This window comes from Moschus berezovskii, chromosome 22 (assembly GCF_049115385.1).
Source record: "Moschus berezovskii isolate FMDL1 chromosome 22, NW_MosBer_1.0, whole genome shotgun sequence".
Lineage (NCBI taxonomy): Eukaryota > Metazoa > Chordata > Mammalia > Artiodactyla > Moschidae > Moschus > Moschus berezovskii.
This window is the reverse complement of record NC_142481.1, coordinates 26,075,187-26,099,190: the sequence shown is the minus strand read 5'-3', so window position 1 is coordinate 26,099,190 and position 24,004 is coordinate 26,075,187.

The window sequence follows — 24,004 nt, the reverse complement described above, 5'->3', positions numbered from 1 at the left end:
TTATTTGTTTGCTGATTTATTTTTTGTGGATTGGCTGTGTCCTTCCATTAGACTATTTAACATAGTTAGCTCTGTTATGAAGATAACTACATAGTTACTTTGTAGTTAGCTATGTAGCTATCTCTCTTGTTCCCCATAGTATAATGTCTAAAGCAGCGCCCTGTACACAGTCCATAAATATTTGTCAGTTGAATGAGGGAGTGTATTTGAATAACCCATTTAGGTTGTACTGTGTGTTGTGAAAAGAGGTCCAGGCCAGTATTCTAAGCTACTTTTACTCCAGACTATGTGATCTTGGGAGAGAATTCTACCTTTTGGATGTTGATTGCTTTTCTGATAAAATTAACTAGATCACATAAAGCTTCTTTCTTCTCTTCCAAACTGTAATTCTGTGGCTGTTTCCTTCCATGCTAGACAATTGATAGGGCCCAGGACATGATATCCCCAAATATGGTTGAACTGAACTGAACTGAACTGAACTGGCATATTGAATATTTTAAGCTGAGGGAATCCGAGAAACAGTCAGTACAGGAAGGACCTTCTGACCTTCCCCTTCTTTGGTGAAGCAGATCATAACACCTTAATTTGAGATGCCCTTCCTGTCTTTATTATCTCCGAAGGTGGAGGAATGCTGAGAGGAGTACAAATGAACAGGCTCTGTTAAGTTTTCCCCAGTTATTACTTTTCACCTGTACCCTTTTGTCCTATCACATGTTCCCTGGACTTTGCACTTTTCATTACCTGGACAGAGGAGCCTGGTAGGCTGCAGTCCATGGGGTCGCTAAGGGTCGGACACGACTGAGCGACTTCACTTTCACTTTTCACTTTCATCCATTGGAGAAGGAAATGACAACCCACTCCAGTGTTCTTGCCTGGGGTATCCCAGGGATGGGGAGCTTGGTGGGCTACCGTCTGTGTGGTCACACAGAGTCGGATATGACTGAAGTGACTTAGCAGCAGCAGCAGCAGCAGTGTCAAAACACTCAGGCGTAACCTCTTCTTCAGGTCTTTGTTTCCTTATGAAGGCTCCGGTGTAACTAGAAACTTATGTTAATTAAGTTTTTATGTCTTTATCCTAATTTTTTTGGTGAATGAATTTTCAGGTATAGCCAGGGAACTAAAGAGGGTCAAGGAAAAGTTTTTCTTTCTTTAAACAGTCTGATAAGAATTTACTTTTCTAGGTAAAGGTGCTCTTTTAGATGATGTCTGTATATCAAAGAACAAACCAAATACCAGGCAGTAGCTGATAGTTCTGGAGAATCAGACAATAGGTGAAAAACAGGCATTACTGAGTGACTGAACTGAACTGAAGGTAAAAAAATATAGCTTTATATGGCTGTATTACCCGTGGAAGGTAGATTCGTAAATGCTTAAGAATCTTCCTGATAAATGGAAAAAAGGTTGATAGTAATCAAAACATAAATACCCATTTGAATGATTCCTATGTAATTTCAGGGAAGTTATGTAAAATTAACATTTAGGCCTTTCTTTCTGTGATTACCTTTATGAACAAACTAACAATTGGCAGAATTCTTTTCCTTTTCCCACATTATTTGCCTTTCAGAATAGAAAGTGGTAATTCAGTACTCTGCATTAGTTTCCTATTGATGCTTTAATAGATTACGCCAAACTTGGGAGTTTAAAATAACACAGATTTAGTATCTTACACTTCTGGAAGTCAGAAGTCTGAAATATGGGTCTCATTGGTCTGAGATCAAAGTGTCAGTAGGCTGCATTCTTTCTTAAGACTCTGGAGGAGAATGTTTTCTTGCCTTTTCCATATTCTAAAGGCTGCCCACATTTCTTGGTTCATGGCCCCTTCCTCCATCTTCAAAAGCCAGCAGTGGCCAGTTATGTCTATCTTATACGGTATCACATTGGGACTCACTTGTCTGCCTCCATCTTCAACTGTTAAAAACCCTTGTGATTAAAAACCCTGGATTATAACCTAGGGTAATGTCTCTGTTTTAAGGTCAGCTGATTTGCAGCCTTAATTCAATATACAGCCTTAATTCCCCTCTGCCAGGTAATATATTCACAGGTTCTGGAAACTAGGACATGGACATCTTTAACTAACCACGTGTACTCAGTCCGATCCAACTCTTTGTGACCCCATGGACTGCAGCCTGCTAGGCTCCTCTGTCCATGGGATTTCCCAGGCAAGAATAGTGGAGTGGTTGCCATTTCCTCCTGCAGGGGATCTTCCCAACCCAGGGATCGAACCCAGGTGTCCTGTGGCCCTGCATTGGCAGGCGAATTCCTCACCACCAAACCACCTGTGAAACCCATGGACATCTTTGAAGGAGTGTAATTCTTTTCTTTTTAAAAATTTCTTAATTAGAGGTTAATTATTTTACAGTATTGTATTGGCTTCTGCCATAAATCAACATAAATTAGCCATAGGTATACATATGTCCCTTCCCTCCTGAACTTCTTCCTGCCACCCTCCACCCCATTCCTCCCCTCTAAAGCACTGGGTTTGGGCTTGCTGCATCATATAGAAACAAATTGGAGGAAGTGTTATCTTGCTTACCACACACTACTTAAGAAAAAAAGAACAGTCCGCAAGAAAAACAAGTTGCAAGGCATCTGCCAAAATGAAAGCAATGTATGTATTAATATGTGAAGATAACCATATTCCATTTTCAAATGTTTAAGACATAATGTGACGACATCTATCTTCGGGTTTATTGAAGAACAGCTACCATATAGGTCAAGCAATATCCCCAATGATAGGTTAAAAATATCAGCGGCTAGGGGTTTGTAACCCAGATTCAGAAAACCATCTTGATCCTGGAACTCTTTCTTTAATCTACCAGCACCATCTTTTATGTGTTGAGTTGGTAGAAATTGTGCAGTCCCATTTACATAGATATGCTGCCCACAGAAAACGTTCACTGACGTAGTTTGGTTGAAACCCCTTTGCCTTGCAAATCTGGCTTCAAATGATTTGGGAAAGAATCTACAGATATGACCAACCACACAACAGAAACCTGTAATATTCCCTTGTGAAACAGCAGACATAAATTTCTGCTTTGCTTACCTGGAAGCTAAGTGTACAGAGGGAAGGGAAGTTAACTTCTGGCCCTGATTCATCAGTTTTATTGAAGTTAAATTCTTTTGTTTTAATGCACACTTGATTGAGCAAGCATTTACTGAGGCAGTTATGGTTTGTAGGCGAAAGAGACAGTTGAAGAAAGAACAAATGAATCTAATGTAAATCAAATACTTAGTCCTTTTATAGGGACTACAAAGACTTAAATCTGTGTTCTTAATGGTAATTTTTACAAAACTCCAATAGGAGGCTTTGACAGTGATTGTTTCGGTGGGGAGATGGGTTTTTCCTTTCACATGCTAATCACCTGCTCCTGGTGATATTTCTTTCCTTGACTGCAGTCATGGAATTGAATAATTTATGGAATGAATTTTGTTGTAAATTTATTGTGTCACAAGCAGGTTGTAATTTCACTAACAGTTCACTTAAGTTATTAAGTTAAAAAAATGTGTTTGATAGGATAGTGCATTTGGAGGCTTTTTTTCCCCTCTCAGCAAGTTCACATCTTATATATTTTCAAAACAGAGTACTTGCCTAATTTTTATTCAGAATCTGATATGCGAGAAGGAAGTACACATTAACATAAGTAGAATCACATTTGCACCCTATTGTTGAATTTTGGAAGTCATAAACAAATTATTGAAGATTTTATAGAGACAGAAATAGCATTAAATCCACAGTGCTGTGGCGCTGCTGCCATTGTTCCCTGCATAACTGTCCCCAGCTTGCTGATGACGAATGAGGGGCTGGCGGTATAAAGGTGAAGATGTTCCTGGGAGGGGGAAAAAGCCACATTAATCCCTTCATATTTTGCTTCAACTCTGAGGTTAAGATAATGGCACACTATCAATCCCCCAAATCTTATCCAATTCTACAAAGAGAATAGGAGAGAAAAAAATCTTTAAATATCTCTCGCAGGGGTATCTGATTGGCCTCTATCTACATTTGCTACAGTCTCAGGGCTTCTTTTTTAATGGCCATTCCACTGTGATAAGAGGCAACATTTGGCTACTGCAGAAACCTCTGCTTATTTCTGCTCCCAATGCTTCAGCATTCAGCAAATACACATTTAAGGTTGCCAGTTATTTACATTGAAATTTTTCTATTGACCCTGCCAGTGTGAATGAATTTCAAACAAGTCGTTTCTTTCTCTGTATAGATGATTCCCCTAGGTTCCTGGTGGGGGTTACTTTTAACTCCTCTAGGAGTTCCCTCTATTCTTGTTAGCACCCTGAGGATTTGCTTTCTGTTTATTCCCCTGTTTGTGTGGCCCCCTCTCCCTGCACCCTACCCTGGGTATTCCAACCCTTGCATGGAGGGCGCTCGATAATAGCCACTGTTCTTGAACAGGAATAGTTTTTAGGCCTTTAGACATTTTCACCATCTGTTACATAGAATCTAGAAATGTGATGAGAAAACAGGTTGTAATTAGTTTTAAAAAATGGTAAAGCTCTGTGTGTCTTAATACATTTAGAGTTGATGAAATAGCCTCTAGATTTCCATGAAAAAGAAATGAAGCTTGTACTTAAAAAAAAATCAATAGGGTTTACTCTTTGGAGCAGTTTGGGTTTTTAAACAATTGAGGGGGAAGTACAGAGTTTCCACATGTTCCTGTATCCTTCCCCTTCTTAACATCTTGCCTTAGTGTTGTTAAAAAGCAAAATTTAACTGAGTAAATTGTAAATCTTACTGGCTTTATTCAAGGATAAACAGGCAGCATCCTATCTAGCGTACAGAAAGGAGCTCGGAAGAGCTGTACAAAAGGAAAGACTTTATAGACAGAAGGGAGCGGGACAGGAATGTATACAAGTTTCCCCGTCAGTATGAAAGTAGAACCTTCTTAGGAGGTCCTTCATAAGCCAAAATGGTATAAAGTGAAGCAGCAATTACCTTAGGACATATCTTGCTAACAGATGCACAGAATAAACTGAGGTGAAGCACAGATGCTCACGGGCACAGTTGAGTTATGTTGGCTTGATGCTGAGATGCTGAGTGTGGTTCCTGGGGAAGGAGATTGGTGGTGCCACTCTTGCTCTTCTGGTTGCCTGCTGCCTCTGTAAAGGCTCACGTCTAAGCAAATGCTGAACACTTTTCATCTTTTGCTTTTTAAAAAATAAAAAATGAAAATCCTCTTCAGATTTCTTTTGGTTAGTCAAAAAATGCAGATTTTTTTGCAAAAGCAAAGTGGCGCAAAGCAAACTTTAAAAAAGCGGGCGATACCAGTACTAGCAAGAAGTGGATTGGTGATGGCAAGGTCACTTTCCTTTAGGGGATGGCAGGGGCCTACTAGGCAGATCACCTAACTAGTGCTGACCAGGTGATTCCTGACTGACTGGCTTATGATTCCATTTTTGTGCTAACTTGCTTCAGTCATGTCTGACTGTTTGTGACCCTATGGACTGTAGCCTGCCAGGCTCCTCTGTCCATGGCATTCTCCAGGCGGGAATACTGGAGTGGATTTCCATGCCCTCCTCCAGGGGATCTTCCTGACTCAGGGATGGAATGCATGCATGTCTTGTGTCTCCTGTGTTGGTAGGAAGGTTCTTTACTACTAGCGCCACCTGGGAAGCCCAAGATTCCATTTTGGGGAGAGGCCAAAACTATAGTCTTGGTTGGGTGTGGTGGGGCTTGAAAGTGAAAGTCTCTCAGTCAAGTCCGACTCTTTGTGACCCCATGGCCTATACAATCCATGGAATTTTCCGGGCCAGAATATTGGAGTGGATAGCCTTTCCTTTCTCCAGGGGATCTTCCCAATCCAGGGATTGAACCCAGGTCTCCCGCATTGCAAACAGATTCTTTATCAGCTGAGCCACAAGGGAAGCCCAAGAATACAGGAGTGGGTAGCCTATCCCTTCTCCAGCAGATCTTCCCAACCCAGGAATCAAACCGGCGTCTCTTGCATTGCAGACGGATTCTTTACCAACTGAGCTATGATGGAAGCTGGAGATAAAACATGTATTTTGTCAGTAAAAATGACAGTACTTGTTGATGAATGAACCCTCATATTATTTGTCAGAGACAAATATCTGTGACTTGCAGACAAATCCCACTATTAAATATCAGCACATTTTAAGTTGCATGATGGAAAGATTTTCTGAGAAATTTAGAAAACTCTACTTGAGTTTTTCAAGCCCTTTGAGCTCACTGTCTTCCAAGGATTGTATCTTCTTTTTTTTTTTTTTTAACTGGTTAAACATAAATCTTGGTTTATTTACTCTAGTGTTAGCCACAAATGTATTTCTTTCCAGACAAAGCATGGACTGTAGCTTAAAGCATGTTTAATAACATACTATTAGTGTTCAAAACCTTCCAGTATTAGTTCTCTTTGGGTGTAATTCAAAGATGTGTAGTTTAGGAAACACTGGCAATTACATGGGTTTTGTATACTGGGTGTGAATTTGGAAGCAAGTATTTTCCTTAAGGTTGTTATACTATTGTGTCAAGCCAGTGTCCCAGGTCATTCAAAAAACTTCGTGAAACTTTCTTTTATTCTTTTGTATTGCCCCAAAGTAAATGCTGACATTGAAGAAATGTGCTCAATGTCTAGCGCTGGGTCTGGCTAGTACATAAAAGGCACTAGATAGGTACTGGCAGGATGGAAACATGAATACAAGGCATTTGAGTCTTGACATTACCCTAACAACAAGCACTTGGAGAACTTACAAGTCTTGCAATATTTAGTTTTTGGGGCAAACAAGCGTCTTCACTACTACAATCTATCTTCTGGGTAAGAATCTAAAGTTTGGTCAGTTGAGAAGGGTGACATATGAATAATACTCACTAGACTATTACTCACTATACCTACACTGAGTTCCTGAAGAAGTGAAGTCGCTCAGTCATGTATGACTCTTTGCCACCTCATGGACTGTAGCCTACGAAGCTCCTCCTTCCATGGGATTTTCCAGGCTGGATGCCAAATACTAGGCTGGCTCTGGGGATTATAAAAGCAAAGAAAAAATGATACTTACCCTCAGTAATTTCATGTTCTTGGTGAGCAACACTTCTTAGGGGTTAAGGAGCAGAAGTGAATGGGATTCATTTTCTGTAGAACAAGACGTCTGGGTGTTGAGGCTCAGGTGGCATGCCTAGAGGACAAAAAAGAAAGCAAGAGGCAGAAGTCCTCGATTATCTTTTATCTTTTCCATGACTCGTTTCTACTTTGGGTAAATGAGAAGAATCTAACATTCAAGGGAACAAGCTGTCAGTTTTTTCCTAGTAAAAGAAAAATTTCATAATATTACTTCTGAGCAGGTAAAAGTTTTCCTTGATCATTCTCTATAAATCTTTGTTTTTTTGATCCATCTTGTTCTCGTCTTTGGGAATTTGATGCTTCAGAACCCCATCATCCAGGCCCTTTGCCCAAATTCTGTATGGGCTTTAACAAGGGAAAAGAAAACACACACTCAATGAAACAACCCTCACATAGTTTCTTTTTTTTTTTAAGTAATTAATTTATTTTTTATTGGAGGCAAATTATTTTACAATATTATATTGGTTGGTTTTGCCATATATTGACATGAATTCGCCCCGGGTTTACATAAGTTCCCCCTCCTGAACCCCCCTCCCACCTCCCTCCTCCCTTTATCCTCCCTCTGGGTCATCCCCGCACGCCAGCTCCGAGCATCCTATAACATGCATCGACCCTGAACTAGTGATTCGTTTCACATATGACAACATACGTGTTTCAATGCCATTCTCCCAAATCATCCCACCCTCACCCTCTCCCACAGAGTCCCAAAGGCTGTTCTATATATCTGTGTCTCTTTTGCTGTCTCGTATACAGGGTTATCATTACCATCTTTCTAAATTCCATATATATGCGTTAGTATACTGTATTGGTGTTTTTCTTTCTGGCTTACTTAACTCTGTATAATAGGCTCCAGTTTCATCCACCTCATTAGAACTGATTCAAATGTATTCTTTTTAATGGCTGAATAATACTCCATTGTGTATATGTACCAAAGCTTTCTTATCCATTCGTCTGCAGATGGACATCTAGGTTGCTTCCATGTCCTGGCTATTATAAACAGTGCTGCAATGAACATTGGAGTACATGTGTCTCTTTCAATTCTGGTTTCCTCGGTGTGTATGCCCAGGAGTGCGATTGCTGGATCATATGGCAGTTCTATTTCTAGTTTTTTGAGGAATCTCCACACTCTTCTCCATAGTGGCTGTACTAGTTTGCATTCCCACCAACAGTGTAAGAGGGTTCCTTTCTCTCCACATCCTCTCCAGCATTAATTGCATGTGGACTTTTGGATAGCAGCCATTCTGACTGGTGTGAAATGGTATCTCATTGTGGTTTTGATTTGCATCTCTCTGATTATGAGGGATGTTGAGCATTTTTTCATGTGTTTGTTAGCCATCTTTATGTCTTCTTTGGAGAAATGTCTGTTTAGTTCTTTGGCCCATTTTTTGATTGGGTCATTTATTTTTCTGGAATTGAGCTGCAGGAGCTGCTTGTATATTTTGGAGATTAATCCTTTATCAGCTGCTTCATTTGCTATTATTTTCTCCCATTCTGAAGGCTGTCTTTTCACCTTGCTTATAGTTTCCTTTGCTGTGCAGAAGCTTTTGATTTTAATTAGGTCCCATTTGTTTATTTTTGCTTTTATTTCCAATATTCTGGGAGGTGGGTCATGGAGGATCCTGCTGTGATTTATGTCGGAGAGTGTTTCGCCTACGTTCTCCTCTAGGAGTTTTATAGTTTCTGGTCTTACATTTAGCTCTTTAATCCATTTTGAGTTTATTTTGGTGTATGGTGTTAGGAAGTGTTCTAGTTTCATTCTTTTACAAGTGGCTGACCAGTTTTCCCAGGACCACTTGTTAAAGAGACTGTCTTTTCTCCATTTTATATTCTTGCCTCCTTTGTCAAAGATAAGGTGTCCATAGGTGCGTGGATTTATCTCTGGGCTTTCTATTTTGTTCCATTGATCTATATTTCTGTCTTTATGCCAGTACCATACTGTCTTGATGACTGTGGCTTTGTAGTAGAGCCTGAAGTCCGGCAGGTTAATTCCCCCAGTTCCATTTTTCTTCCTCAAGATTGCTTTGGCTATTTGAGGTTTTTTGTATTTCCATACAAATTGTGAGATTATTTGTTGTAGTTCTGTGAAAAATATCATTGGTGGCTTGATAGGGATTGCATTGAATGTATAAATTACTTTGGGTAGTATACTCATTTTTACAATATTTATTCTTCCAATCCATGAACATGGTATATTTCTCCATCTATTAGTGTCCTCTTTGATTATTTTCAGTAGTGTTTTATAGTTTTCTACGTACAAGTCTTTTGTTTCACATAGTTTCTAATCTGCAGTGAGATAAAGCAAATTCTTGAAGAAATATATGATGAAGAGAATAATGCAGTTAAATACAGAGTGCTCTAAGGGGAGAGGAAGTTCCAGGGTTGCTCACATCATGTTTACTGGGGGAAGGGGAACTGGGACATGACAGAGAGGATTAGGAAGGATGACAGGCTGTATCAGCTTATATTGCCTCTCTGCAGTCCATTGTTATATTTTCAGAAATTTTGTTGTGGGTTAATGTTGCCTTACTGGGTTGAAGTCAGCCACTGTATTTACACCTTATTAGGATGAAATCAATCACTGTATCTCCGTGAAGTATTTACACCACAGAAATTGGCAAACACTGTCACACAGGGCTCCCTTCACCCAGAGCTGATTGTTAAACACTCATTAGCATCCTGCCGAATGTGGGGAAACCATGGCTCTGACAGGGACCTGGGATGCAAAAGGGAAAACTCTCTAGGTAGGGAACCTAGGCAGGGAAGTAAGAAAGGAAACATTCTGTGTGTGTGTGTGTACATAAGAATGTAAAGATTAGCATGGTTGAGGGGTAGGAGAAACATAGGGGAGTGTTAAAAAATGAGACCAAAAAGTAGGTTAGGGTCTTGAATATCGCAGTTTTCAGTGAAAAGATTTTTTATTTCATTTGATAGTAAGTAGAGCGTCTTGGCGGAGAAGGCAATGGCAACCCACTCCAGTACTCTTGCCTGGAGAATCCCATGGACGGAGGAACCTGGTAGGCTGCAGTCCATGGGGTCGCTGAGTCCAACATGACTGAGTGACTTCACTTTCACTTTTCACTTTCATGCATTGGAGAAGGAAGTGGCAACCCACTCCTGTGTTCTTGCCTGGAGGATCCCAGGAATAGCAGAGCCTGGTAGGCTGCCGTCTATGGGGTCACATAGAGTTGGACACGACTGACGCGACTTAGGGGCAGCAGCAGCAGCAGCAGCAGAGTGTCTTGGAAGGTTTTGGATCTTGAGAGTGAAATAATCAGAAGATGATGCTATATAGGCTGTTGAATCATCATCCAAGATTAAGGTCACAGAGCCCTCTGAAACTTACCTCATGTCCTTCATATGTAGTGTTTCCAAATATCACAGCTGTTACTTTCACAGTTTCTGTTCCTTCCATCCCTCCATTTCCATTGTCAGTGGGAAGCTGGGGAGCTGACCTTGGGGTTCAGGAATGAGCTTTCTTTCTTTGAAAGGTCTTTTCTACATCAAAATTACATTTTTGGCATTTGTAAGGGTGTGCAATCTGAGGTAAGAGGTCTAATTTAATTCCCCGCCCACAGTTGGCTGGTGGTTTCAATTTATTGACTAGTTCATTGTTTCCTCACTGATTTTAAAGGTCAGGACATATACAGATGATAAAGGTTAAGATCCAAACTGATATCATCAGAGTGTCTGATGCTTTTCCCAATGAGTTATAATTATACTAGCATCTCTAACATGATCTAAAACCCTTTGCTTTAACTGCAGAGCTTTCTAATTTGTCTTATTAATGAGCTTGCTTTAATATGGGTTCTCCCAGAAGTTGAATCTAAGGCACAGTAGTAGAGTTTTGGGGAATTGATGACAGGAAGGGACGGTATCCAATAAACATTCCTTTGCGATGCACGTTACCATTGTGTGTAATTAGTTTTGGTCTTAATCTGTGTAATAACAGTTTTAGCTACTAACACTTATGTAGTGCTTGTTATATACTAGGCACTGTTCTAAATCCGTTACAAATCTTAACTCATTTATTTTTCATAACAACTTCATAATTCTTCCATTTTGCAGATGAGGAAGCTGAGGCAGGGAGAGGTGTGATCAGGGCCAATAGCTTGTGAGCAGCAGCTCCAGGAATTTGCAGGACTTTAAGAGATTACAGGACTGATTATCCAGGGGAAAATGTTCTTTATAGTGAAGTGGGTGAAATACTAGGGCTTCTGAAATTACATCAGTGGTGAAAAGTGGCATGAAGTATTGCTTCTGTCCCTAGGTAAATATTTGTGGAAACCCAGACCTGACCCTTAGATACGCCATTCTATGACAATAATTTCCCAAAGAACGCTGTTTTAAAAAATACTGATTAGATTGTCCATTTGAATGATACCGAAATGCATTTGTTAAACTGCTGTGTGTAAAATAAGGAATGAAGGAAAACGCAAAAACCAGAATCTTGTTTTTTCTTGCATTGGTTTATATATCAACCCATTTCCCCCATCACTGTGTATCAAAAACCAAAATGTAAAAAACATTTTTATCTTTCATTTTTTATTAAAAATACTGTTAGGACTCTAATGTTGTAAGAATATATTTAATTTTTAATTTGCATTTCGTCTATCCCGTTGTAACTGGTGCTCACTCACCCCAGGATACAGGTTAATAACCTTCTAACCTAAGGAAAAAAGAATGATAAGAGAACATCCTATGGTTTAGGTAACCATTTAAGTCACTGTCTTTTAAAAATATAACCTCTTTATTTCTTGCTTTTTCTGCATATACCATTTTGTGCATTCCAAAGCTCTGTTGGCCATTAAAAATATTAATTACATCAAGGCACTGTTTTCAAAAGAATTATAAATAAGTTACTATAAAACTTTGGTTTATACCATAATGGTAAGAAGACATATTTATATTTCATATATCTATAAAAATTAGAGTAGTGTTTGTGATTTGCAAAACACTAAGGTATTTTTCTTATTCATATCTTAATAACAGCATTAGTTAATGTGCTTCTGAAGCACATAAGCCAATTAATCTTAAAGAAAGTTATATAAAGACATCAACAGAGTTTTAAGAAATGTGCTAAAGTTGTAGGTCAAAAAACATGCCAAACCAGTGTAATTCCCCTCATTATGTGTTATAAATAGAAATGTTAGTATAACTACTTAGCACAGTGCTTTGCACATTGTAGCATCAGATAAAAAAGCTTTTTGAATGAATGGATGGATATGTGATGGCTAATTTATGTATCAACTTTGCTAGGCTGTGGTACACAGATATTTGGTTAAACATTATTCTAGATGTTTCTGTAAAGGTATTTTTTTAGATGAGATTAACATTTAAATCAGTAGACTTTGAGTAAACAAGATTACCCTCCATAATATGGGTGGGCCTCATCCAATCAGTATAAAGCTTTAGTAGTAAAAGACTGACTTTCCTCACAAAGAAGAAATTCTACCTCTAAACTTGAGATGAAGTAGGAACTTCCTTGGGTCTCCAACCTGTTAGCCTGCCCTGCAGATTTGGGATTTGTTGGTTCTTTTCTCTGAAGAACCTTGAGTAATACTGGATAAAGCTATTGGATAAATATATTAAGATATGTACAATTGTATTAGAATTGTGAAGGTAAAAAAAAATCTGTCCTCCCAAAATTTTGTGTTGAGATGAATAACCAACTTGGTTATTACCACTGACAATTTTTTGAAATGAATTTGCCTTGTGGTGAAATTCTCCTTTTTTTTAAATTTCTTTACCAAAGCCTTCTCATACTCTTTTTTTTTCCTTTTTCCTTTTCCTTTCCAGAGACTCTTTGGGTTTACAGTGGCTTGTGTCTTTAAAGGTGTTGGTGTTCACCCCCCATCAGAATTTGATTAGCCTCTCAATCCTGTCTGTTAAATGATGATCTCTAAAATGTATTAAAGCTTTGAAAGTTGACTATGTCACTAATTTATTCAGTTATCTTTAAAGAGGAATTACTAGGTCTTTGTGGAATGCGGCATAATACTTAATTTTTTGTGTGAAAGTAATCATGGTGACAGTAATTCTTTCGGTGTTTGTTAATTTTGGTTATAGCTTGTGGGATTTTAAATTAGACAGAATAGAGAAAGTGAAATGAGTCTTGTGTCCATCTTATAGGCATCCATGATTGTAGAATAAGGGAATGTAGATGGCACAATAATAGAACTGTGCCCAGTAGAGCACAGAAACCCAGAAAGCAGCCTTGTGGAAATTGTAAAACAACATTCAGGAGAGATATTTCACTGGTATTTCTGCCCATGTGCCACTTGCCCCAACCCATTGTAAGACAAGGGTGTAGGTACAAGTACGAGTGAAGATATAGGGCCAGTTGTTCAGCGTATGCTCTGTGGCTTGGTCATGTCTGACTCTAACCTCATGGACTTTAGCCTGCCTGGCTCCTCTGTCCATAGGATTTCGCAGGAAAGAATACTGGAGTGGGTTGCTATTTTCTCCTCCAAGGGATCTTTCTGATCTCGGGATTAACCCCTAGTCTCCTGCATTGGCAGGAGGATTCTCTACCATTGAGCCACTTGGAAATTCTAGTACATTCTGTACCATTATTTGGAAAAGTAAAAAAAACAGCAACAAAAAAAACCTTTACAATATATTGGGTAAATCAAAAGGGATTTCTGTTCAGAGGGTTTCCTTTCAGTCTAGCAAAGTTTGATCTGTCTAGATTAGGGTTCCACTGGATGGATAATTAATAAGGATATTAATTGGAGAGTTGATGAAAAACTCCATTTCCATAGAAGCTATGGTGGGTTCTCATGCCTTATTTGATTAAATGTTTCATGGACGTGAAACCTTCCCATTGGGAGTTAGACATGTTACCTTAATTCTTTGAGTCAGTTGTTTCTTCTGATGTGACATCTTTACAATGTTCTCTCAACTGAGGGAGTATTGATCAGTTTGCCAGCATTATAGATTTTCATTCAGCAACAGGGCTTCTGAAACAAATGCAGAGTTGTCTTTTAGAGAAATGCCTGTCCCATAAAAATTTTAAGAACTAGAGCAATGACCATCTGTTTTGATTATTTTAAGCGCAGTTCTTTTGGCAGTCTGGTATAGGAGATGACCTCTCTGAGCCCTTTTCAGTAGTGTGATTTTAAGATTCGTTGCTGGAAAAACTTACCGAAGCTCTTGCAGAAACAGATCAACAAGGGACTCATAAGTGTTCATTGTTTTACATTTGAGAGTCTTTTGCTGCTCTGAGGATAAAGACGGGCTCATTGCTGGGGATTAAAGGGTTTCAAGGCAGGCCAAATGATAACCAGCTGGCTTACAGTAAAGTTTATATTCTAAGCCTCTCTCTTATAACCCCCAAAGATTTTATGTTTACAAAAGCATTCAGAGTGAATTTGCCATTAGTGCATGTTGGTATCCTCTTAAGTCTTATCACGTAGGAAACTGAAGAGGAAGTTTAGGCAGACAAAAGGAAGGAGGTATAACATAAGAAATGTGAATGAGAACCAAAGAAATTTTACAGGACTGAAAGCAGTTTGGACCTACAATGTGTTTGAAAACACTGAAGGCTAGGCTGGTGAAAATTCCACTTTTTCAATAACCTAAACGAAAATCCAGAAATAGGAAAATGAAGCTTGAGGTTTGACTGTCCCATACTCTTTTTCTCCATTAGTAATTTTTAATAAAGGAAAATTGTGCTTCAAAGGGGGAAACATAACCCGAGCAAGATGGTTTATTCACAGTCCTTCAGACATGGTGATCTGTGGTGTTTAGCTGAGGATTAGCACTGCAGCAGTTGAGAGAGCAGCAATGACTCTTGATTTCTAGATGAAGACAAAGATTGCTGTTGATTTCTTTTCTGGGGGTGGGGTGTAGATATTCACTGAGATACAAGGTCAGCCCCATTTTCATGAGGAGGTTTCACTGTGATACTGCAGCTATAGCATTTTACATTCCCACACACTGTTCTACAGGCATTTCATACATTCTGACAGTATCCTCTTAAGGTTAACAGCTGATTAACTTGATTGTATTCCTTATATTTTTCTTCATGTTAATTAAGAAAAAAATTAAAAGTTATTTTTACTCGGAATTTTTGTGGGAAGAGATGCCTGTAGAACAGTGTGTGGTATATAATAAACACTAGAAACATCACCTATCACTCATGCAATGCTGGTGGGATGTAAAATGGTGCAGCTGTTTTATTTTTTGGCTGTACTGAGTCTTGGTTGCTATGCGCGCTTTTTCTCTAGCTGTGGTAAGCAGGGATTACTCTAGTTGCAGTGTGCAGGCTTCTCACTGCAGTGACTTCTCTTGTTTCAGAGTCCTGGCTCTAGGGTGTGCAGGCTTCAGTAGTTGTGGAACATGGGCTCAGTAGTTTTGGCTTGCGGGCTTAGCTGCCCTGCAGCATGTGGGATCTTCTCAGAGTAGGGATTGAACCTGTGTACCCCTCATTGCAAGGCATGGATTCCCAACCACTAGACCACTAAGGAAGCCCTAATTAACAATTTTTTTAAAAAAAAAATGTTGATGCTTAGAAAAGTTTATGTTAGTGTCCTTAACTCTTCATCTGTCAGGCTATGTAAAATTTTAAGAATGTTTATAATTCAGATTTAGGAAAATTATCCTCAGGTTTCTTTCCTTTGTGAGTTATGAAATTTGAAGGCATTTCTTGGACAGTGAACAGTCTGACAACATTTATTGTTGTGGATGTCCTTGTACATTGTAAGGTTTATGTTATTTTCATCAATATCAGAACTTCCTATGGAATCAGGAGAATATTTAATCTTTCCCCAATGTGTTCTTTTGAGTTCCTCTTCTTTGTTAATTTAACAATCAAACAATCCAAGAATGTATTCATTATGACTAGTCAACATTTATTTCTTCCTTTAATAAATTAACTGCTGTTGGTGTGATTTCAGCAGTTTTGATACTGTTCTTTTCTTGATATCAGAGTCATTTCTATTGATTTCACCTCTCATCTTTACCTCTTTTGTTAAATAGTCCATTATTTTTAATCTGAATTTTCATCTCTTTAATAAATAAATTTAAAGAAGCCCAAAGAAGATGCCCTTAAATATACATCCAAATCAAGGGTCTGTAATTTCTTCCTTATCTATTGAAATCTTACAAGACATCTTTCTAAATTATGGTTAAAATTGTAGTTTCAAGCTTTCCTATTAAAAAGAGAAGAAAGATACCTATGATGTGTTTCAAATTGTACACACTGTATCATTTTTGACAGGAAAGAGCTTCTACTTTGACTGTGAATTTATGAGAACTGAATCCTCTGCTTGCAATTTTATGTATCTGATGATTGGAAGAATTTTTTACAGACTAGCTTCTGACTTGATACCTTTCAAACCTTGTCATATCAAGGTACAACTTGTGACCCTGCTCCTTCATGTCATGTAGCTGGGTGAGTGGGCACAGTGGGGAATAAGGAGTATTCCTAGAAGCCTATCCTCTGGGAAGATGAACAATATTTTAACTATGGAAGGGACAGCAAAACACATCACTGAACCCCTAAACCCCAAATCAGTGTATTCCCAACTCCTTTATCAAACATCCAAAATGCCCGCAGTCAGTCTAATGCCACCCGACACAAGGGGAATGTGACAGAAAGTCAGAGTGGAGAGAGACAGTGTCTTAACTAATTATGGTTAAAAAACATCTAGGCTTTGAAAATTTTTTAACAACATATTGCTAAGGTCACAGGTTTGGAAGCGGCTGTACAATTGAGAGGCCCCAAAGTTCAAACTTCATTAGCTTCACAGTAAAGATGCTTTAACTGTAAAAATAAAACACAATTTTGCCTGTCCCACTGAGGTATTCTCCTGGTCATTGATATGTCTTTCTGGGTCACACATTTTTTCATATGTCACTTAAGTATTCTAGAATATATATACATGCAAAAATTATCTCCTCATTCTGGTTTTTTTTTTCTCTTCTAATTCTCTCTACCAATATGTTTATCCTGAAGGAAACATGTCTCTGGACATATGTAGCCTCATGCACTTATATGATTTTAACTTGATAGTAAAGCCAAGTATTATTTTCCATGTCCTTCACAGATGTACTTGAAAATGGTTATTTGGTTGAATTTCAGAGGTTCCCTTGAAGCTACCTTAATCATCATAGACATTGGTTTTCTTTGCTTACTCCCATGTGAAGTTTAAAGATACTTCTTCCAGTTTAATTTTGTGGTGAGTTTTTGATAACAGCTATTAACAAGTTACATACACAAATGGCTAGCCCCTATCGTGTATGAGGAAAGGACAACTGGGATGATGGTCCTTCAGAGATTTACCACATAATCATAAACAAATGGTCTTTCTTTTGAACCATGAGATTGTGACTTTAAAGGCATTTTGTAAAGAATCTTCTAGGGGTGATATGAGGGTATTAGGAGAGGTTATGAAAGTACCACTGATGGAGATTTATGATACTACTATCAAGCAAAACCACAGACTTCAGAGTGCTCTTGGCTGCCTATTGCTTGGCCTTTTGGTTAGTACTTTTGTGATCTGACTCCACCAGTTTTCACACTAAGCTCGATGGTGGCTAGGTGTTATCATTTTCTTTTGTGAAGAAGGTTTTTTTCCCAATGTAGTGAAGTTACTCTTTATAGAGATGTTTTTCATGTCTACTTGTCCAGGGGAATAATAGCTAAAGATTTTTAAACAGATAATCTGTAACTAAGGAAAGCAATATCTGATTATTAAAACTTTTTTTTGATGTTACATTTTTAATTAAGAAACTAAAATTCTCTTATTTTCTGGAAAATTCAGTGTGGTTCAGATGTGAGAAGCCAAGTGAACAGTGTATATTTTCTCACTGTATTACTCTAATCTCTTTCTTTAGGTCAAGGTTAAGTGGGTCTAGCAAAACAGACATCTGTGTTTGTAATGCAATAAAGTGTAATGAGTGTGGTGACTTTTTCTAATTTACCTCAGCTGGGTATGCAAATGAAATGATTAAACTTATAACCCTTAACTCTATGGGGGAACTGATGGGTAACGAAAGTGCAGAGTATTTACTGTAGCTAATGGGAAAGTTGTTAGATGATAGGAATGTAATACGTTCTATTTGCAGATGTACTAAAGAGCTAGTTAGCAGTATAAATGAGGATTTGGTTATTTAGGAATAACCTTCAAATTGGCAAAATTAGTCCCAACAGCACGATTTAAATTAAAAATATCAATCATTTTATGGTGTTTGAAGTTACTAACTACAGCTTGTTATGTGTATTTACTTTTATAAATAGGAAATTAGTCTTAACATGACATAACACATCTATGCAGTACGTAGTTCTTTATTTTTATATAATATTCTTCTGCAAGAAACTCAACTTCTTTACAAGGGTCAGCTGGTTAACTTCATAACATATTTGTTAGGAAGGCAAGGTTCAGGGTTATAATAATAACTTTATAGATAGAAAAATTATAGATGCAGTCATTTGCTCCAATTCTATCATTAAAGATCACCTTCCCCTTTTACACCCACATAACCTACCCTCAAATATTCTATAGTTAGAGGGATAAATGAGTAAATAATAGCAAAGCGGTATGAAAAAGGTAACTCCATGTTAAGGAAGCAGAGAGAAGTCCCTCTTTGGACTCAGCTAGAAAGAGGATTGCATAAGCCATTCACAAAAATGTAGACTGAAGATTAAAAGAGGCACCACGGTCTATTGTGTCCACTTTCCTCATAATGATGCATAGATGGCTTTACTCTGTAATATCCTCCATGGCCAGGGATCATTTGACTTAAGCACTTGAAATTGCTGATGTACAACCATTTTTGGCACATACAGTGGTAACATCATATAATTTAATAACTTCTTCCTTACTATAGACCAAAATTTAACTTTCTGTTGCATTATTACATAGGAATATTATAAAAACTGTTCAGAAGAAGATATTTAAACTCTGTTATTAGTACATTATTCTGTTGTTTCACATTTCCACGTTTTTTTTTAACCCTTAGAGACCAACCGAGATAGCATATTAAAAAGCAGAGATATTACTTTGCCAACCAAGGTCCGTCTAGTCAAGGCTATGGTTTTTCCCGTGGTCATGTATGGATGTGAGAGTTGGACTGTGAAGAAAGCTGATCGCCGAAGAATTGATGCTTTTGAACTGTGGTGCTGGAGAAGACTCTTGAGAGTCCCTTGGACTGCAAGGAGATCCAACTAGTCCATTCTAAAGGAGATCAATCCTGGGTGTTCATTGGAAGGACTGATGCTGAAGCTGAAACTCCAATACTTTGGCCACCTCATGCGATGAGTTGACTCACTGGAAAAGAGTCTGATGCTAGGAGGGGTTGGGGGTGGGAGGAGACATGGACGGCAGAGAATGAGATGGCTGGATGGCATCACTGACTCGATGGACATGAGTTTGAGTGAACTCTGGGAGTTGGTGATGGACAGGGAGGCCTGGCGTGCTGTGATTCATGGGGTCACAAAGAGTAGGACATGACTGAGTGACTGAACTGAACTGAACTGAATATAAAAAAAAGCAATTAAAAGCTTATACTACTTCAAAATCATACCTTTTAAAAATTATCTCTTGTATCCTAAATAGAATTGTTTTTTGCCCCAGTTTGCTTCAGTTTTGTTTATACGCTTTTGATCTGATATACTCTAGTGGAGATAAAATGAGGTTGCAGGGGTTCCACCACCAATCTCTTCCCTGAATTTGCCTAAATAAGAACCATGTTCTCTCAGTACAGCTGGGGGAAAAAAAGAATCATGTTTCTTCCCATGTCTCTTTATTTCTTAAAGCAACTTTTTAATACCTGTAAGACAGTATAAAGAAAGCTCAATGGATATGATATGGAAAATAAATAATCACTAAAATAAAATAGGATCTACTGAAATCTTTCTTGAAAATGTTTTATACTCACCTGAGTCATAATTTAGTCCAGAATGGTCCATGTATGCTGTAGACTATTGGGACAAAGTTTGATGGATATTTACATGGTCTCAAATTCTTCCTACAAATTATAAAGGGAGAAAGAATAACTTTAGAGTGACAAAACCTGACAGACATCACCTTAACCAAGTCATCAAAGTTAATATTACCAATAATTGGATAAAGTGATAGGGTGTGCCTCCTGATACGTGACACACTTAGGACACCATATCAGTTCAATGGCATTCCTGCCAAAAATATATTCTATATAAACTAAATCTAATCTTGGCGGAAGAAGCATCGTCTAACTCAAACCAAGGGATATTTTGTAACCTAATTACTGTGTTATCTTAAAAAATGTCTGTATCAAGACAAAGATGAATCTCCATATTAAAGGAGACTAGAGAGGCATGGTGGGCTTCCCTGATGGCTCAGCTGGTAAAGAATCTGCCTACAATGCCAGAGACCTGGGTTCAATCTTCCCTGGGTTGGGAAGATCCCCTGGAGAAGGGAAAGGTTACCCATTCCAGTATACTGGTCTGGAGAATTCCATGGACTGTGTAGTCTGTGGCAATGCAACTGAGCAACTTTCACTTTCAGAGAGGCATGGCAACCAAATTGAATATGCAAGATGGGATTGCATCTCATACTGAATGTTATTCAGGATAGTATTGAGACAATTTGAGTAATATGAATATGAACTAAGTAGTTAATGATATTAATGTTAAATTTCTGACTTTGATAACATTTTTGTTCTTTGGGAATACACTAAAGTATTTAAGTGCTAAAGAGGCATGGTGTCTGCAACTTACTCTTAAATGGTTAAGAAAAAAAAATTATGGAAGTTCTTTATACTACTTTTGCAAGTTTAAAACATTTTTCAGAATAAAAATTTTAAAAATGTTCTCCATAAAAAAATCTATAGATTTTCTGGAGTTTCCCATTTGATTTTATATAGGCTCACATAAACATGAAAAAATTAGTATCTTAACTACTCTAGGAAAGCATGGTAACACATAAAGAATTGGTCCCATATATTACTGGTTTTTACTTCATGGATCCTATTTCCTCACTTTTTTGCATTCCTGGTAATGTTTTGGATATAGACTTTGGGAATTTTACTTTAAATACTGGATTTTTGTATTTACATGTTCTTGAGGTTTTGGACAGCTTGTTAATTGTGTTTTGGGACACAGTTACTTGGAAACTGTTCAATACTTTTGGGTGTTTTAAAGTTTGTTAGGAAGGACCAGAGTTGTATATAATCTAGTTGTATATAATCTAGGTCTATTTTCTATTACCAAGGTAAGACTCTGTCCAAAGCCCCTTAAGTGTCCCAGTTTGGTTGGTGGTAACAGTCTTTGTTCTTGACCCTGTGTGAGCTCCAAGTTTTGTTCCCTCTAATCCTTCAACTGATTTTCTTCCCAGCCATGGTGTGAGGCCAGGACACACCATGTCCTAGCTGGTTCTATACTGAAAACTTAGCAGGGAGCCTGGAGATCTCTGCAGTTCTCTCTGGCAGCTCTCTCCTTTCTAGCATCTGTTCTGAGAACTCGAGCTGATTGGGCTCCCCAGTTTCCAGTTGCATTTCTTCAACTTAACGGATCACTGGGCTGTACCTGGGTTCTGCGCATCATTCTGTGTGGCCTGGAGTCTCTCTCCAGGCTCCCAGCTGGGGCAGGTGTAGGGTTCACCTTGTTTGTTTCCCATTTGTCATGGATCATGGACTTCTGCTCTCTCAGCCAGTGTGTAGAACACTTTCACACATTGTTTCTCATTATAATTGTTTCAGCTGGGAGGGTAAATCCAGTTCCTGTTACTCCATCTTGGTTAGAGGTACAAATTCTTAGTGATTTTATATATAATCATAACAGTTATAACAATTCATAATTTTCAAAAGATGCTGTCTCCATTAAAAAATATCCAAAAATGCTTGTTCAAGCTTAGAGGGGATACAAGATAAAACACTGTAAATGCGTGATCAAACAGGTGTGTGTGTATGTGTGTTTGTAAACATATAAAATTCACTGCTGTGGTTAAGTGATACAAATGCTAGTACTCTGAATTGTGTATTCATTGTAGCAGAATCCTGTCTGGAAACACACCTCTTCCCTTCAGCTTTTTGTTTAGTGATGCTTTCTTCAGGTTATATTTGGACATACAGTTGTGTCAGGTTCCTGAAACTGAAGTCACAGCAGAATGAGAACCACAGACCCTTCATAATTCTCTTTACTTTTGGTTGTAGCATCACTTTTTAAGTAGTAAATCTCAAATAGCAAAATTTTCCAGGTTTGAATAAAGAGACCACGTGTCAGACTATTAGTAAGACAATCTGTGGATCTAAATGGAGGTCATGAAATGGTCTGGAAAAGTTAGATGAGGGCTTTGGGAAACATGTGAGGCAAATAAAAAGTGAGAGAATAGGATACAAACATTTTAAGTGAGAAGAGAAGACAAACATTTTAAGTTTAGATGGGCTAAACTCTTTAAATAGGAAGAATATACAGATAATTCTACTTATAAGTGGGTTTTGTTCTTCATCTTTGTTTTAATCAGGAATTACATTACTTATAAGTGAAAACAGGTATGTTTCAAAACACACTATTACGTTAATAAAGTGGTTTGTTTTTAGTGAAAACTGCCTGGTGAATTGATGGGGTGTTTCATGTATTTTTGCTTTTCAGGTATTCACATCTGAAGTACAACCAACCACTGAACTTTTATTGTGGTAAATAGTCACTAAAATTTGCCTAAAGGCTGTTTCTTAAATCCAGACATATTGGTTGGAAAGAGTTAATTTACTTCTTTAAATACTTGATGTGAATACTAATTCAGGATGTAAATGTCACAGTTTGCCAGCTTTAGGGGTTACAGTGATTATTCCACGAGAACAATACTTGAATAATCATAACATTTTTCATTTTGAAAGAGAACAGATGGTAATTGAGCCAGCCATAAGTACCAGCACCTATGCTCCTAGTTTCAAATATAACTTGAATTCATTGTTTTCAATAAAATAAGTAGGTATTTTATAATTATATGTTAATTACTAAATAATGTGATTTTCCAGTTTTGATCTTTGATATTTGACCACATGCATTTGCAGAGTTAGATGCTTAATGATGACTTATTTTCTTAAAATTCACAAAATGGCACTTGAAAATAAGAATTTTAAACTATATCCAACTTAAGACAAATATTGACTATTTTGTAGGTGTTTCCTATGCTAATGAAGTTTGATTATCTGAATTGTCTTATGAAAGATACTCAAGTAAATTACTCACATGACTTACTTTGAAAGCTCATTTTACTAGATTAAAATTATTTACCCAAGATAGATATAAACCTGAAACATTCTCTAAGTATTCTTCAGATCAGCTATATCAGTGTCACCTGAGAGACCTGTTAGAAATGAAAGTTCTCCAGCCCCACCTTAGACATACCAAATCAGAAACTTAGGAATGGGGCCTAATCATGTGGGTCTAAGCAAACCCAAGGTGATTCTGATACTTGCTCACATTGGAGCTCCTGTGATCTGAAAGAATTCTTCTCCGACTGCAAACACAAGGCCAGAAAAGCTGCTTTTCACAAGAATTTTCTCTAATGTTCATTTGCATCTCTGAAACTCCTGTCATAAATCTGGGTTTGAACTGTTAGTTGAAGCTAATTAGGATTTGAACGTATTTAGAGTGAATAAGTGCAGTCTCCTCAAACCATTTTTTTCAATTCAATGCCCAAATGATTATTTCATTGCCCAAGATGAAAGTAACTAATTTATCATATGATTTCCAAACTGTAACTAACTCAAGTTAACCAGGAGAGTTTCATCTAATTGGATCAAGTTTTGATGGGTAAACTCACCAGAACTAATCCAAATGCAGAGATTTTCTTTTTCATTTGTCTTTCTCTACCCACAAAAGGGGGAAAATGACTAACTTCTGATAGTTACTGCTTTCATTGGTACAATTGCCAGCTTGCATTTAGTTTCATGAAATACACTTAGGTTTGCTTCAAAGTAGATTTGCTTCA